General features: G+C 44.1%; 1 protein-coding gene across 1 annotated transcript in view; it reads right to left on the bottom strand.

The window, feature by feature from the left end:
- Positions 1 to 17145, bottom strand: part of Neto (Neuropilin and tolloid-like) — a 316873-nt gene extending 299728 nt beyond the window's left edge. Inside the window, exons 1-2 of the mRNA XM_065236417.1 lie at positions 16547 to 17145; positions 5092 to 5880 (exon numbers count right to left, since the gene is read on the bottom strand). The gene's annotated coding sequence lies outside the window, so the exon portion shown is untranslated. The remainder of the gene's footprint in view (positions 1 to 5091; positions 5881 to 16546) is intronic.
- Positions 17146 to 17358: the final 213 nt, after the last annotated feature.

The following is a 17358-nucleotide window of genomic DNA, read 5'->3' on the forward strand; positions in this document are numbered from 1 at the left end:
CCGAACTGGTGGATTCTATGCTGGATGTTGTCCGTAAGGAATCAGAGGGTTGCGATTGACTGCAGGGTTTTCAGCTTACGCGCTGGCTCGGCCAGTTCGACCGCCGCTCAGGTAAATTTTTAAAACTTTTTTAACGTTGGCGGAATTCAGTAGCAAAAATACCTTCCTCTCCACCGGCGAGGGCACCCGAGGCCGAGAGCACCATGAACGACCTCGTTTCGGAATACCAGCAGTACCATGAGACGACGATTGACGGGGAAGGAGAGTTCGACGAAGAAGAGTGCCGACGAGTGATAATAAATACACATTAACACTGTAAAATTAATTATGTTACAAATAAATTGCAGCAGCGTGCACCACAAACACAACGCGATTGGCAAATGTTTCATCGAATGTCCCCTTTTAGCATCTCACTGGCCAAAGAATACTTTGACTGTTTATCCAATGCTTCCGCCCGCCAAATGGCACAAGAAATGTGCCCTCTTCATGTGAGTTAAGGTAATTAAGTTGAGGTAATCTTCCTTCAGGAAACACTTGTCCGGAATCTCCAGCAGTAAATCTACTTTCAGTGGTGCACGATCCGTTGCTGAACGAATTTGAAGCTTTTCTTGGCGAGAACATGCGGTTAACCTCTTCATAATCCACATCCTAAGACATCGTTCATTGTCCGCATCTTTTATCGTCCTCAAAAACTTCCGGAAATCACCCAACCAACGCTTAAAATAATTTAACACCTTGAATTTCACCTTCACCTCGCTTAGCATCTCTTCCACCTGCACCCGGAACAGATTCGAGTGGTAGAAATATTCCGTTTCCTTCAACCGATTGATTTCCTCTACCATTGGCGGTTTGTATAGCTGCTTCATGGCTTTGATCTTCCGTTGGTGTTCTTCGTCTGTTCGTCGCTTGGAATGGCTTTGCACTAAGCGCCTTTCGATTTCGAAGATCCGACAGTCGTGACTAGCACAAAGCGTCCACCTCTTTCTTGACCGCTGTCCCTTTCCAGCTCTGGCAGCCCAAAATCGTCGTCGTCAATTGAGTTCCCAGGTTTCAAATAACAAAACAAAATCAAGAGTTGTCGAAATACCGGGTTGCCAAACAATTAATTATTCACAATTAAACAAAATTCAGTTCAATTACTTCTCGGTACTGCCGTGCCAGCTGCGGCACACTGAGGTACACTGAGAAAAAAGTTGGCGCAAAACAAGTGTGTAGAGTGACCACCCCTTGCAAAAATCCAAAGATATGAATAAAAAACGTGAGTTTTTGCGGTTTTGACAATTTTCTAGTACATTGGTGATGCAAAAAAAACCACTGAAAAATTGAGAACGAAAAACGAAATTTAAGGGAGTTCCCATAAAAAAATATTTCATAACATTGAAAATACTGGAACTATAATGATGATTTTTTCAGCAAAGTAGCTTGTTTTAATATTTTCTACAACATTGTTCAAGATTCAATTCCTGTTTATGTTATTTTTTTTCTATTTTTATCGAAGTAAGACATGACTATTTTTTGTAATATCAATATTGCTCATGAACTGCTATAAGCATCATTACTCTAAACTAAATATTTTTCAAAAATTTTAGCTCAGAAATGACAAAACATACATCGCTGACTTTTTAATATGTAATGTAAAACAGAACAAATTTTTTTGATTAAAAAAACCAAGCATCTTTGGTCCCGAGACCATTAAAATCATGAAAAATCAATTCTAATCAGTCTTTTCCAATGCTAAGCCACGATTAAAGACCATATTTATATTATTTCAAAAAACTGGATTTATCAACTCTGCACACTCTGCCGAAACACATCACGGCACACTGCTCGGCACACTAGGGCATAAAATCACAAGAATGACACAGAATATATTAAAAAAACGGCATCACTATTTTTTGCTGAAGATTTTCCAAAATTTGCTAAGGTTTCGCACTTTGTTGACAGTCGCTGATCTTCGCTTCAGGATGAATTTCATAAATCCATCGGACTAGACGATCGTATTCCGGATTAGAAGTCAAACCTATAGGACTTTGCTCGGATCTCTCCCGCAGCCAGTACTTCTTCTAATTCCCTGCAAGAGTGGTTAAAGTGTGGTGATAAATAGCAGCAACAGAAAGAACTAGCTCACCCTAAGGGTCATCCACTTTTGTTTGTCGTTTCCGGTAGCGACAATATCGGAAATCACGAACTACAAAGGTCAATTCCACAGGCACGGCACGGTGGCCAAATACATAGCTTCATACAAATCATCCTCCTCGGATGAGTGATCTTCATGGCCACTGTTTGAGATACCTTATTGTGCAGTCTTAGACATAATTAGGCTTTTTTAAACATTGTTTTATGTTTTATTCGTCTAACAATACAGGCATACCTCAATTTAAGTAACTGATACTTTTGACTTCCATCGTCGATATCTCACAAATAACAGTTCAATGATTCAAATTGGAATGAACAATAGATGGAGGATTGTCTCATATTTTCGATGGTGTTATTACATTGCAACCATTAATGTCAGCTAGAAATCAGCGATGGAACATTCAAAGTGTTTTTATGTTACTTCATACGTGAAGTTTGTGATTTTCAGAGTTGGTTGGAAATGCTATCTAAAATGAAGCTTAAGTGTGATAATTTATTAGCTAGAGAATGGGCTTTAGAAGCGAGTAGGTAGATAGTTCCGTTAGAGTACGGCAGTACGAAAATTGAATAGAAGTTGAAAATTAGCGAAGGACCATTAATGCGACAGTCCAAAGTCAAACGCACACCTTTTGCCTAACCCGTACGATGTACGCGAAGATATGAAGTATGTATTCAAAACTACAGGCAAAAAGTGTGTGCCCACCTTTGCTCATTACTGTCTGCGGCTGTGGAATAGTTCTAGCGACGTTTCATCACTACCTAAGAACACTTTGAATGTAACAACTCCAGGCGGGAGCAGCCATCAACAATGCTGATGATGGTACAGCATGCAACAACCACCCTACTGCTTTCTCTCTGAGATGACCACGTTGATCATGACGAGAGAAGCAACTCAATAGTTGGGTAAAGAAGAATTGCATTTTAACTCATCATCGACTGGAAATGCTTTCGGCGACGTGAGGCTTTAGGTAGTGATGAATTGTCGCTAGAACAATTTCACAGCCGCAGACAGTAATGAGCAAAGGCGGGCGCACACTTTTTGCCTGTAGATTTGAAGACATACAGCTTTCCCCCGAAGAACGTGTTATGCACTGAGTTCTACCCACCGTTTGATCTCGGTGGGTTTTCAGCCAAGCGCTTCGATTTTCTGCGAGTGACTAGTTCAGACCGACTCTGATTGAAAACCCGCCGAGAAAAACCGGTGGGTGCAACTCAAAGGGTAACGCGTTCTTCGGGGGATAGCTGTACTTCAAATCTTCGCGTACATGGTACGGGTTAGGCAAAAGGTGTGCGTTTGACTTCAATTTTTATACTGCCGTACTCTAACGGAACTATCCGCCTACTCTCTTCTAAGATCATTCTCTAGCTAATAAATTATGACTTCATGTTAGATAGCATTTCCAACCAACACCGATGGAAGTCATAAGTGACAGTTACGTTACACCAAGGTATACCTGACTACACTTCAACAGCCTAAACACGATCCTTAACCGCTTCGAACCATGTTCTTGGCATACAAGAGGATCACATTCGACACCTCGAAGTTGTTCACCTCGAGAAAATCGATCTTCATGTAGCCGTCCTCCGCTTGCAGTCGATTGAACAGTTCCACCTCCACCTCGCCGTTGTTATCGTTGTTGTACCATAGAGGTAACTCTAAGACTAGAAGGTCCCGAAATAACGTGCTCAACTTTTTGGCTCAGCTCTGGTACTCTTTTCGGTCCCAAGCTAATCGATTCACCCCTCGAAACATAGGAGAATCCACTAACCCCTCATTTTATCTGTCAATCTTTCATAGCGAATCAAAACAAACATAGTGTAGTACTGGAATTTTGACTAGAATGGGGTACGTTAATCGTTTGCTTGGGACCAATAGGCTAGTCAAGTAGTGAGCCAATTTAAAATCGTTAGTTTCGTATTGATTGTTGGTTGTACTGTTCCTTAGCCAACGCCATGGATGAAGAACCACATCTAACTTTCCAGAAACGGCATGCACCAGGGCTACAATCAATCTTCTTGGAACAGATTTGGTTTGGTTTGCTTATTCTAGGGTAAATTCCGTGCTGCGGCAGTGATTTTAGGCTGTATACATAAATTTATTTTTACCACGCTTTGTTTTCTTGCACAATCACAAATAAACAAACACAAAAGACATTAAATCTTCAGGGTGGCCAAGCTCATGGGATACTTGATTGACACGCTTCGGCACAGCGGTTGGCTAAGCTTTCGGCACAGATTGAGGTGTGCAGAGTTGATTCCCCCTTGAGATTTATTAATCTTTCATTTGACCATTTGATTAAAAACCGGGTTTTGGGGTTCAAAATTTAACCCCTAACACGGTTAACACGTAAGGGGCCACCTTAATGGGGAAATGAAAAAAATACGGGTCTAACATTTTTCCATGAGGAACAACATTACTAATTGTTACGATTTTCTGAGATCCACTTTAACTTTTTGTTTATGGTATTTCTGTATTCTGAAAACTAGCTTCACGCTCAAGTATTCGAAACAAACCGCTCGAACGACTAACGAAAAAAAAATCTGAATACCAGGAAAATTCCTATCGATAAAACCGGAGAAACCCGAATAAAAGATCCAAACCTTTCCATCAGACGTCGGATAACCGTCAAAAACAACCCTGTAACCATTTTCCAAGAACATGGAATGTTACCATATTTCAGACCGTAAACATAAAACGCTACACCTGTCGATGGAATGTTCCACACCGAGATGGTGCGGTTCTGTCCTTATTTGTTGCTATGCTATGCTGTGAACACCGGAAGGCAAAATAAAACCCAAGTAGACTGGGGTGAGCCATCCGTCGAAAAGCAAAAGGCCTTCGGCGCTTTGATCATCTGGTTCGGTTGTCAATGTAACTGTCATAAAATGTGCAAACCATTTACCACAACCATAACAATTTGATTACGTTGTACAGCATAGAACATCAGCACTTACCTCACAAATCAGATTCCGTTTCGTTAGCCGAGAAATGCCAATCCAGGGTGAAGAATGCTTCCTTGCCGTTCGCCGCCGCCGCCGACTTTCTGCGTCTATATTTCACTCACTCACTCGTCTGCCTCAATTCATCGAAGCTGAAAAAAATCGTTGTTTCACTTTTTTTTCTCTCAGCGCGCTATACAACCAGAAGCATAATCTCGAAATTATTTATCTTCCTTCCCACTAAGCAGGAGTAGCAGCATCTCAGTAAGCGACAGCGGTAGCCATGTCAACCACTGCCCGCCGCACTAAACATTCGCGACGCACCACCACGGCACGACACACTATTCGCGCTCTCTCGACACACTCACACACGGAGCGCTCCCGCACGGTTCTACACGCCAATGACAACGCTGATGGATTCTATTTTAGTTATATAATGCGATCCAAACATTTTTCTTCATTTTTCATTGCTTCCACCGTCGCCAGCCTCCAACCGGCGTCGCGACGCCGTCGCCGTCGTCGAATTCGTGTCACGGTACGACATTTCTCTCGTTCTCCGAACACGGGCGATCCGTTTTCCGCTTGTGCTTCGCCTTCTCGCTAGACTCTAAACTTTAATAGATATTTTTATTTTCCCTAATACTTTTTTAATACTTTTCTCGTTGTTCTTTCGACTTTTCACAATTTTCCCTCTGCCATAGGCAATAGACAAACAGGTTTTTTTTTCCCCTGGCTGCTACCTTCACTTTTCGTTTGTTTTATTTCGATTTTCCTCTTCACCGCCTCCTAGGAAATGATCAAGCCCTGAAAAAAAAAGAAGAATTCACACTTTGAAAAATAATCTTTTAATTTCTTGGCATGCCGCAAATCTTCTTCCTCCTGCTTCCCGTGCGACGGTGAAGCACACACTTGTGATAATCGTCCCGCAGAGGATGCTCACTGCTTTTCACACGGCAAATTCCGGTCGTTATCCTTTGTTCATCCCATTCCACTTATCGTCGTCGTCCTCATCGTCACCACTATAGTTCCCAAAGACCGACCCGCACTTTCAAGTGCCATCCAAGCAACCGTTGAAAATCCCCCGTCACACCAGAGTCAGGACAACAAAGCAGTGCCTCCTTCGACTCCCGCCATCGCCCGTCATAGTAGTCATAGTAGTATAGTTCTTCTCAAATCCGTTGAGAACGAATCCTCCCAAGCATCGAAGGCTCAGGCGGGAGGCGAAAGAAAGCCACACAAAAACAATTATATAACTTTTGTGCGACATGGCACATGGAAATCCCCGACAGCAGCACACACTTCATATTCGGCCTCTTCTATCTTGGAAGAGCAATCCGCGGTTGGTTTATCTCGGCACAAATGGAATAATGAATGGATGATGGTTGGTGGTGGTGGACGAACGAACCCAGTGACCAACACGGATCGAGCATGGGGAGAGTGAGCGTGATTGCTGGAGTTTTTTTTTTGCAGAGCGAGCGAGAGAGAGAGAGAGAGATTGCACGCGATCTTGGACCAGAGAGCAGAGTCAGTAGGTAGCGATGACCGTGGTCCTTGGTGGTGAACCGTCTGGCTATGGCGTGTGTCGTGTGGTGGACCGGAAAAGTGGGACACGAGGGAAATGCCACTGGGCTTACTCGCTGGCTGCTGAACCCTGAGTGTAGTGCGAAAAGCGAAGCGAGCGATGAAAATGATCTGCCTCAATTTTGATTGTTATGAGAGCAGCTGCGGGCTAGCTTATGCTGTTATTTTTTGAAAAAAAAACTTTTTTTTTGTTTGGTTTAGAGAGTAGTGTCTGTATGGGTGTAGTGTTGTTGGTGTTATTTATTCCCATCAGTAATTAAACGGTCAGTTGTGGTTGACTGCGAGGGACCCCAAAACTAATTAAATTTCAAATGCCATTGATAACATTTAGTAATTCAAACATAACAGTTGTATCATAATATACCGTAAGCGTGATAATGTTTGCACCATCGTACAAATAAGGCTCCCGTTTCACCTGTGCATACAATGCCTTGGTTTTCTTTGCATGCACGTAACGTATAGCTCATACCGTAGTAGGCTGTGTGTAAAAAAAAATGATATACTTAGTTTGACAGTTGCACCATGATGAAGTGGCAGCGTATTCGTGATTTGTCCCACGCGCAAATGGCGCAAAAAGACTTTTCAATCGCCGTGGGAGTGTCCCGGTGGACCGTCAAAAGGGTTTTAGACCTAGAAAAGAAAGGAAAACTATCCGCACAGGTCGTCCGAGGTCAGCTCGGGTTCCGAGGGTTATCGCTGCTATCAAAAGGAAGATTCGGGTGAATCCAGTGCGTTCAATAAGGAAAATGGCAAAGGAACACGGGATCAGTGAGTTTACGGCACGGAAGATCGTAAAGGAAGATTGCGGGGTGAAGTCGAGGGCACGGAAAAAAAACTCACATGATTACCAACCGCATCTGGGAGCTACAAGTCGAACGATGCAAGAAAATCTTGAACTTCCTTAAGCGAAAAAATCCGGTAATCCTGTTCACCGACGAGAGCATGTTTACCGTCGATCCCGTATCAAATTCCATAACCGACCGGTATGTTAGTTCTCTTCCGGTAAAAAACGTGGCCGACGAGCACAAGAACGTGTATCTGACCAAGCATTCTGCTAACGTTATGGTAACGGAGGTCTACATCGGGATTTTAAGTATGTTCTTCCGTGGATCAAAGAACAGTGCGGTTCGAAAACAAATGTTGTATTTCAACAAGATGGGACTCCGTGCCACACCTCGAACCGCACTCAGAAGTGGTTGCAGGAACATCTTCCGTTCTGGGCGAAGGATATTGTTACCGGTCAATCACCGCCAACAATGGCTTTGAAGTCGATTGGCGATGTACAGTTTTTGCGAATATGATATTTAACTGTAGGTAGCTAGTTTAGTTATAAATTCAAAACTTTAAGGTAGGCTCATCGGTTAGTTAAGTTTCTGTGTTTAGTATTATATTCCTTTTGCCAGTTTATTTTGTTTTTGTTTTTTAATTTATGTTTAACATAAATATTTAAACCCAGTTAATAAGTTGACCAGCAAATGTATATAACTATTTGTAAGACTTTGCATGTAGTCATAAGCATTAAGTACAAAAATAAAGCCATTGGACAAGCCTAAACCACGCTTGCGTTATTTGTCCTTTGTGCTCCCTGAAAATAAAAACAAAAGACGGCAAAGTCCACACTCGATTTTAAACCAAAAAAAAAACACTACTGATCAACCCACCGTGCGCAAACGCAAAGCACAGTTGACATCTCCAACGGGCGAAATCGGAACGTTTGTCTATTTCCGCCTGTCAACGAGAAAGTGAGAGTGAAAGAGGGAGAGAGTGAAACGAGAGAAAGAAGGAGATATGGCCTAGGAAAAGCGGAGGTCGGCAGAAAGTACGGGACGATCAAACGAACGAGACGCTTTTTGGACAAGTTTGTTCAGTGGAAAAATAAAAACCAAAAAAAAATCAAACGTTCGGGTGGTGTGCGGAGTCGATTGAGGTGGAAGTGTCCGGAAAAAGTTCACCGGGGCGTGACGGCTGAGCCAAGTTCGTGGAGCCGGAAGAGTAGTGCCAAGCCCAGATTGGGCTGAAGTTTTGCCACGCGGGAAGTGCCAGAGTAGCCCTCTGACGGCCGAAGCAACCTGTGGGAGGAGCCAGTGAAGCCCGGAACTGTGCCTGGCCGAAAAGACCACGTAGGACTATCTGGACCGTGGCGGAACCGTATCTACCAGACGGAAAGCAGATCGACCGGAGAAGTCCAAATCAACGTTCCCCTTGGTCGGACCGTTGACGTTCCATTGAGTGGACCACGTGGGAACTCCAACCTCGAAGAACCTCACCATTGACGGACGGGCTACAGGACCCTGGGTTAAGGTCAAGCAAGCCTCCTTTTCCTGGAATAGATCCGTTCTGGCATCCGTTCGGATTCAACCTCAGGTGCAGGTAGTCAGCCGAGTCCCCTTCGCCATTTCGGTGACTACACACGGTCGTGGAGCGGAGGAACGGACCCCAAGGAGGTTACCAGCCTGGTGAGGACCAGCGGGTCCGCCCCCGCTTGCCAGTGCTTGGAACCGATGTGTTCCCCCGCCCCCTTTCGTGAGCACCCCTCCAACAAGCAAGCCGGATCAGGTATGTCAGCAGAAACACACTCTCTCTCGCACTTCAAGCATGTGAAGGGCCCCACCAGCAGCTGAACGGCCGCACCGATACCCTCTCCCAAAAATTCCCTCCTTCCCTCACCTCTCATATGTCCTAAATAAAATGTTAAAATAAATTTGTGACGTTTATTCTTTAATACTAGAGCCTTAGGTTTGCATGCGAGTCCTCTTCTAGTCGTGATTGGTTTGGTTGGTTGTCCGCTTTGTTCCCCAAGAGTCTGCCTGAAGTACGTGGGAAGCCGACCCAGGATTAAGAGTAACCCTGAGCTAGCCGTTACTTACAATTGGCGATCCACGAAACAAAATATTCGTAGTTCACAGAATTACGAATATTTACACGTACTCGGGGAGACTCACGATAACTGCTTTGAGTGATTTATCGTGAAACTTTTACAGTTTCTTCGACAAAGTGGATGGCGTAAAAAAGGTTAAATCTGTTTGATCATGTATAAAACAAAGAAGTGAATTTTCAGTTTTGTTCCTGAACACGTATGATTTCTTTATTTTGCGATATGACTTATATTTTTCCTAGCAGTAATTAATTTGTGAATTCAGAGTTAAGGTGGCAAATTACAGTGAATTGAATTTCTAAATTTTTAGATTAAGGTGTAAATATATTAAGTTTAGGAAAGTTGTTAAGTTATTGAATTATTGAATTGATAGTCTTGAATTGTGTGAAAATGGCAGAAGGAGGACAGATTATCGAACTATTAGAGGAAGACTTGGATAGGCTGTTTTACGACATTCGCGTAGACCATCTGAATGGAGATGAGCTTGATTTTGAATTGGAAATCAGGGATATTGTATTCGGTCGAAATGATTCGATGTCCAGGAAACGGAGAGCGTTGAGGGAAAAGTTAAAACTAGAAAGGGAAGACCCGACTGTAGACGAAAGAATACTAAAAAGAGATCCATACGAAGAAGTAGTGAGTTGTGAGACAAAATTGCAACAAATTGAGGCCAATGCAAACAGTACGATAAAGGACTTACCTTCGAGGTGCCAGTCCGCGGTACTACACTTAGGTAGAAGAGTGAAATTACTCAGAAAACATATGGGATTAGAAGGTCAGTTTCAGCTGGACAACATTCAGGAAAGGATTTTGGTGTATCTGAATGAATTTTTTTATAACAAACGCCAACCGATGGAAAATTCCGGCTTGGGGTTGGCGAAATTGTTTGACGAAACAACAGATAGGATTCAGACCCCAGCGACAACTCCTATCGTAGAAAAGACAACCACATCGACTTCGTGTGAAGATGAAATTCTTCAATCTTTGTCTCGGTTAGGTTTGCTAGAATCGGAAGATCCAGGAGCTGACGATGTTAGAAATGGTCTTTTGAACTTGGAACAAGAAATGTATCGATTGCGCAGATGTTAGGAAGTGTATTTTCTTCGACAGCATGACTCAGTTACAACTACATACACGGGAACAATCCCGAAATCTTCATCTTGCAATTCAAGTTCTGGAAAGCATGTTAAAATTGTGGAGGCAACTCCTTCATCTCTGTCGTACTCCCAAACTCCGAACCCCAGGTGGATAGGAAGTGGATCCCAAACGGAGGAAAATTGGGGAATTCCCGATGGCATAAGGCAGCCCCCTGCAGTCAATACCGTAACGAACCCAACCCTATTGTATACAGCCCCACGGGTGGCATCATCAGTGAGTTCGAACACTAGCCACCAATGGTCACCAAGGGCTTATTACCCACCGTTTTCGAACCAGGTACCCATTAATTCAAGCAGGGCAGAGGCTTGCTTCTCAACGGGTAATCAGTTTTCAAATATTTACCAACCGTCAAGGACCAATGACTGGTTACCTAGTGCGTCATACACTTCGTTCACCCCACATTCCGTACCAAATTCAGGGCCGCATTCGATCCCGGGGGTTAATCAGTTCCAAACACAAAGTTTGAACTCAGGGTTGAATCCGATATCCTTTCCAGAGAGGTTCTCAGGTATGAATTCCCCACCGTTTTCTCATGTTCCAGTCAGTCAGGGATATTTTCCACCTCCTCGAACAGAACCCGTGGTGTCGGGATGGACTCTTAATCCACCCGGCTTCCCTCCCCAATTTCACATAGACTCATCACAAGGGATGAATGCTAGAAAGTCATTGCCAGTGTCTAAATGGAAAATCGGAAAATACGATGGTACAGATCAGGGGCTGAAACTATAAATGAGTTTCTTCATTTAGTTTCGCAGCTAGCTTTGTCCGAAAATGTTTCGGAGGCGGAACTTTTCAATTCCGCTTTTCATCTCTTCACCGGACCAGCCTTGAACTGGTACATGTCTAAGAGGTCGTCGAGAAGGCTGCGGGATTGGACACATCTAGTGCTTGAGCTTCGGAAGTCCTTCGCCCACCCTGAACTGGATTCCTTAGTGCGTGCTCGGGTATATCAGAGACGTCAGCAGCGTAACGAGACCTTCCAGGACTTCTACTACGACGTGGAAAGTATGTTCCGCTCTATGATCCACCCCATGTCAGAGGGAGAACAGTTAGATATCCTCCGAAGAAACATGAGGTCTGATTATAAGAAAGCCTTGCTGTGGAAACTCACAGGCAATCTCTCGGAGTTGCTAGATGCTGGTCATCAAATTGACGCTTCGAACTTTTCACTATTCGCGAAAGTATTCGGAACCGAAAGGTCGACCAATGCTGTTTCTTTTGACAACAAAAAACCGAGAAGGAAACAAAAACCCTAATCATCCACCATTTAGCCAGCGACCCCAGGATAAATTCCGTCCCAAAAACACGGAAGTTAACCAGAAGAAGAAGGTGGAAGACACAAAAAAGGAATAAAGGGTGATACGGTCAAAATTTGGTCAATATCAACTTGACGTATTTCTTTCAATTTTGCATTTAAAAAACCTGAACACCCCTCATTTTGAAGGTGTGTGTGTGTGTAGAATGTTGCTCCTATTTTGATTTTGGAATTCACTCTTCAGTTGTCAAAATGCCGTCCAAGCAAGAAGAGCAGCGTATCAAAATTTTGCTCGCGCATCGCGAAAATCCGAGCTACTCGCACGCAAAGTTGGCAAAATCGCTAAAAGTTGCCAAATAAACCGTTACAAATGTAATATAAGAAACCCATGGATTCCAACCGGATCCCAGAAGAGAATCCTCAAGAAGGAACCTCCAGGCCAATACGAACGTTGGAGATGTTGATAGCCTCGCACAAACCCCCTCACCGTTATGAATGTTTGTACTGCCGACAAAACAACCATGCTTTAGAGCAATGCCGAAACCGGAAAGGAGTATTGTGTCTAGTTTGCGGTTTCAAGGGGTTCGAAAGCCAAAATTGCCCGTTTTGCCAAAAAAAAAAAACGGGCGTCGGATGGTCGGCAATCGTCGACCGTCGGATCAATCCGCGTAAATACTTATCCGGAGGGCATCACCACTTCAGATTTGTGGGAGCCTGTTGCTGACGAGCTATACGACACAAATTCCCAGCAGACTCTTATCTCGGAACCACGACAATCGCCCTTATGCTACCATTAAAATCTAAGGCCATCCTGCTAAAGGTCTTTTGGATTCTGGTAGTCAGCTAACACTCATTAGTGAAGACATTTATAAGAAACAATGCAACAAAATTCAACCGGTGACCAGCCCAATCAAGGTTTGCTCTGCTAATGGATCAGAACTTATGGTGCTTGGACAGTTATTCATTCCGTTCAATTTTCAGGGTACGCTGAAAATCATCCTTACACTGGTAGTTCGACAGTTGTCGGTAAATTGCATCCTAGGAATTGACTTCTGGCGTCGATTTCGTATTTGGCCCACGGTGCAAAATTGTTCGCTGGTTACATCATGTGATTCACCGAGAGAGAACCATCCGTCTGCTACTCTTACGGATTCTGAGAAAAGACAAATCGACGAAATTAAAGGTTTTTTTTAGGGTTGCTCAGCCCGATACGCTTGCCGAACATCGAATAGAAATTGCCGAAGAATGGAAAGGTAAACCTCCAGTGAGGCAATATCCCTATACACTGACTGTCACAAAAAGTTCAGGAGAAAGTCGCTACCGAGTTAGGACGGATGTTGAACCTAGGTATCATAGAGCGAGCCAACTCAGACTGGTCATCCAACGTAGTCCCTGTTATAAAATCGACGGGTAAGGTTCGCCTCTGTTTAGATGCCCGTAAGATTAACGAACGAACCGTACGTGATTCCTACCCCTTGCCTCATCCTGGACGAATATTAGCTCACCTCCCTATAGCGAGATATTTGAGCACCATAGATCTCTCCGAAGCATTCCTCCAAATTCCTTTGGAAAAACGCTCTCGGAGGTACACCGCTTTCAGTGTCCAGGGCAAGGGGATGTTCCAATTCACCAGGTTGCCATTCGGGTTGGTAAATAGCCCGGCATCCTTAGCCCGACAGATGGATCGAGTCCTGGGGCATGGTGAATTGGAACCGAACGTCTTCGTATACCTTGACGATATAGTCATCGTATCGGAGACGTTCGAGGAGCACGTACGGTTACTTCGTGAAATCTGTAGGCGTCTATCAGAGGCAAATCTATCTATAAACATCGAGAAGTCGAAGTTTGACGTTAATGAGTTGCCATTCCTAGGTTACCTGCTCTCGACGGAAGGCCTACGGGCGAATCCAGAGAAAGTTAGAGCGATTGTGGAGTACGAAAGGCCCACTACCATAACCAAACTGCGTCGTTTCCTAGAGATGGCTAACTATTATCGTCGCTTTATTGATGATTTCAGCGGTATAACTTCTCCCCTGTTCGATCTTCTGACAACTAAATCCAAAGTGATTGGATGGAATAAGGCGGCAGAGGAGGCATTTTGTAGGATCAAAGAGAAGTTAATCTCGGCTCCCATACTCGCTCCACCAGACTTTTCGGAAGAGTTCACCATCCAGACGGACGCCAGCGATGTAGCGGTGGCTGGGGTGCTCACCCAAATCCATGGAGGTCAAGAAAGGGTCGTCGCCTACTTCTCACACAAAATGACTACCCCACAAAGGAATTATCATGCGTGTGAGAAGGAGGCGTTGGCGGCTCTCTTGTCGATTGAGGCATTTAGGGGATACATAGAAGGGTCACATTTCACCCTTCTAACGGACTCATCAGCATTAACACATATCATGACCACCAAATGGAAAACGGCTACAAGGTGTAGCAGATTTAACGAAGTTCAAAAGCTCCGTGTGATGAGCATGGAAATCGGAAGTGGTTATCACAATAGGGGGGACCTTTTCCTTTTTGGCATTAAGCCGGGGATGTTGAATGGAATTTTGCCTGGATGATGGATCATTCTCATCTTCCGTGAGCATACCAAATTGATTGCTCAAATTAATTTCATCAGAAGGGGGATCAAGGGATTGCTCTTTTCTTTTGCGCTTAGGCGCCATGGCGGCAGAAGAAAGTTTCTTCAAATCGACTTCCAAACGGAATGCTGTGAGAATCCGAAGGATCGAAGAGGAGTTTTCAAATCGATATCCAAGCAGGATTGCCTAGGGTAGAATATAACAAGGTAGACAATTTTCAGGTAACATTTAGCACTGAAAAGTGCCGTTTAAATTTGTTATAGCTTCAGGTAGCAGTAACAGTTCCTTCAGCAAAAAGGAAATAGATCGCTCGGCAAGAGAGCACGACGTGGACTGATCTTATGTGTTGATATCCAACGTTTAACATTTCAAATATGTCTGCAAATTTTCTTAGATGAGTTATTCTTTTCTTAATCGAACCCGAGTAGAGGTAAATAGTGAAATCATAGCAAAATACTCAATAATATAGCAATAACTTATTTCACTATTAGATCATAGAGTCAAACACTTATTTTACAAGTACAAAATATCATTAGAATTAATGATCTTTGATCTAATGATTTCATAATTTAAAAATCAAAAAAACATTTTTGAATGGCAAGTGAGTGGAAGCAACCCTGGTTCAGGATATTGAAAATTTCATTAATCTTAACAGCATCAAATTAGTTAAGCATGGAAATTATCTCGGCTTCCCAACGAATGAAGGAAAACGCAAAAGTGTTCTCCAGTGAAAACCGCGATTCAAAGGTGGCGCATGGTCCTTCGTTCCGTACAGACTCGCCGAGACACTACAACTAATCTGCTGCTGCCACATTCAATGGAGTCAGACAATTACCTCAAACAACAGTTCCAAGCACTTCATGAAATGTGGCGAGAGTCGCAAAGCAAAGCTCCCCGGGACAGTCGGAAATGAAAACATAGCAATTAAATAAAGCCCTTCTAATGCTGCTGCTGCTGCCGCCGCTTGTCTTCCTTCCGTGCTCACTTATGGACGGTGATCCAATTCGCGCAACACCCCCCAACAATGAAACATTCTGCGTTGGATTATCGGGAATCCAAATAAATTATTCATCCCACTATCACCGAAGGCGGTTTACCTCCTGGCAATTGTTTGAATTTTCACCGGCCATTAAAGCGACCTATCCATTGCGTTCGTCGTACGTCTTCGTCGCCGTCGTCGTCGTCGTCGTCGTCGTCGTCGTCGTCGTCGTTGATTGATGATCGCTCCGCCTGTTTGGCTGCTACAAATATCCAAACATTTCGCTCCGCGCGCGCTTAGAGCGCGACTCTAAATCATCCTCAAACCCCTGGTATTTAGCTCTAGAGCAAGAATGTGTATCTCTAGTAGCTAGTGATTTTTTTTTTTGTTGTTGCTGTTGTTGGTATAGTTACTTGTGATGCTGCCTTTGGCAGCTGGTACTGCTGCTGCTTATTCTTGGTTCCTTCTCGCTCTCGTTCATGGGGACACACTGCGCTCTGTGATACATATGCATCAGTATGAGATTATTGATTGCAGTTTTTGCCACTGGCAAAATAGCATAAGAAATTGTTCGGCTCGCTCCCTCAACCCCTTTGGTTTCCTTTGGATCAAGTTAGGTTATTTGCTCACTACTCACTGCTTTAACGCTCTCTCTCTCTCTTTCTGGTTCTTTCTCGCCACTGAAGCCAGATCCGACTGTATGTGTAATTGAAGCCTGTCAGCCTGGAGGCTGCGATTTCCTCGTCCTTAGACTACACAGATTTCCAACTATGAAAACCAAACGGACCTTTCGCATCCAACGTCGGTCCTCCGTCTACGTGTACGCCCCAGCACAAGTAGGCTATGAAGGACCTCTCATCCCAACCCCTCTCACTGCTCGTGCAACAAAAACGCACTCTTTCTCTCTGCATGCTGCTGCAGCTCTGCGCTCACACTCCTGCTTTTTTGCCGTGTGCATCCTTCAGATGTTTCCGAAATCCTCTTCCGCTTCTCCACCCCCTTGAAATTCATTCACTTTCCCAGCGCACTCTTACACTCACCGTTGCGGGTGAAAATTTTCCTTGCTTTTGGAGAAAATTCCTCTAATCAGCACCTGATCATCACTTCACCACGGCACACTTGGATTGATTCGTAATTTTCCGTTTGCTCTTCTCCTCCTCTTCCTTCTCAATCACTTACGACCACTCTGTTGATTACGGTGCTGGGGTTTTCGCGACCAGCTCGCGCAAAAAAATCATCATCATCATCCTCTCCACTTGACAAAAGTGTTCTTTTCTTAGACACAGACACGGCATCCCTTGCCGTAGTCGATCCGCCCGTCCGTGGCTGATGTTACGAACGAACGCGAGCAGCCAGGCCCGTATTCACCCAGCGAACGGAGACAATCGCACAGTCCAATGGTTTACCACCACACACACGCGCGACCCGCGGGCTATACGAAACGATTTTCCCGAAAACTCGAAGGACAGATAGTTTTTGATGATACTCCTCCAACGCCTACTACATTCCGGTCACTCACACACGTACATTTTCCACCCAAGTCATGAGAATAGAGCAATCAACTTTTTTTTTATTTCCTTCTCCAACTATTTTATTCGGACAACGGTCAGGCGTCGAATGACTTTCGCACGGAACCACGACTGCTCCCCGTCAGCGCTCGGACACTTCTGTCAAATCGGAGTGCTCTTGCAGTCTCCCACAGCATCCATCTCACCGAACGGGAGCGAAGAGTGGAAAAACTCTCGTGTGCGGAAAAACTCACCAGAGAGTCGAGAGCGAAAAAGGGACCGTTTTCGTGCGCTTCGAATGTGACAAATTTCACGGAAAACGGAACGAAACGGATGAAAGCATA

The sequence above is a fragment of the Ochlerotatus camptorhynchus genome, unplaced genomic scaffold (genome assembly GCF_037179485.1).
Source record: "Ochlerotatus camptorhynchus isolate MF236.1 unplaced genomic scaffold, CSIRO-AGI_Acam_v1.1 ptg000550l, whole genome shotgun sequence".
Classification (NCBI taxonomy): domain Eukaryota; kingdom Metazoa; phylum Arthropoda; class Insecta; order Diptera; family Culicidae; genus Ochlerotatus; species Ochlerotatus camptorhynchus.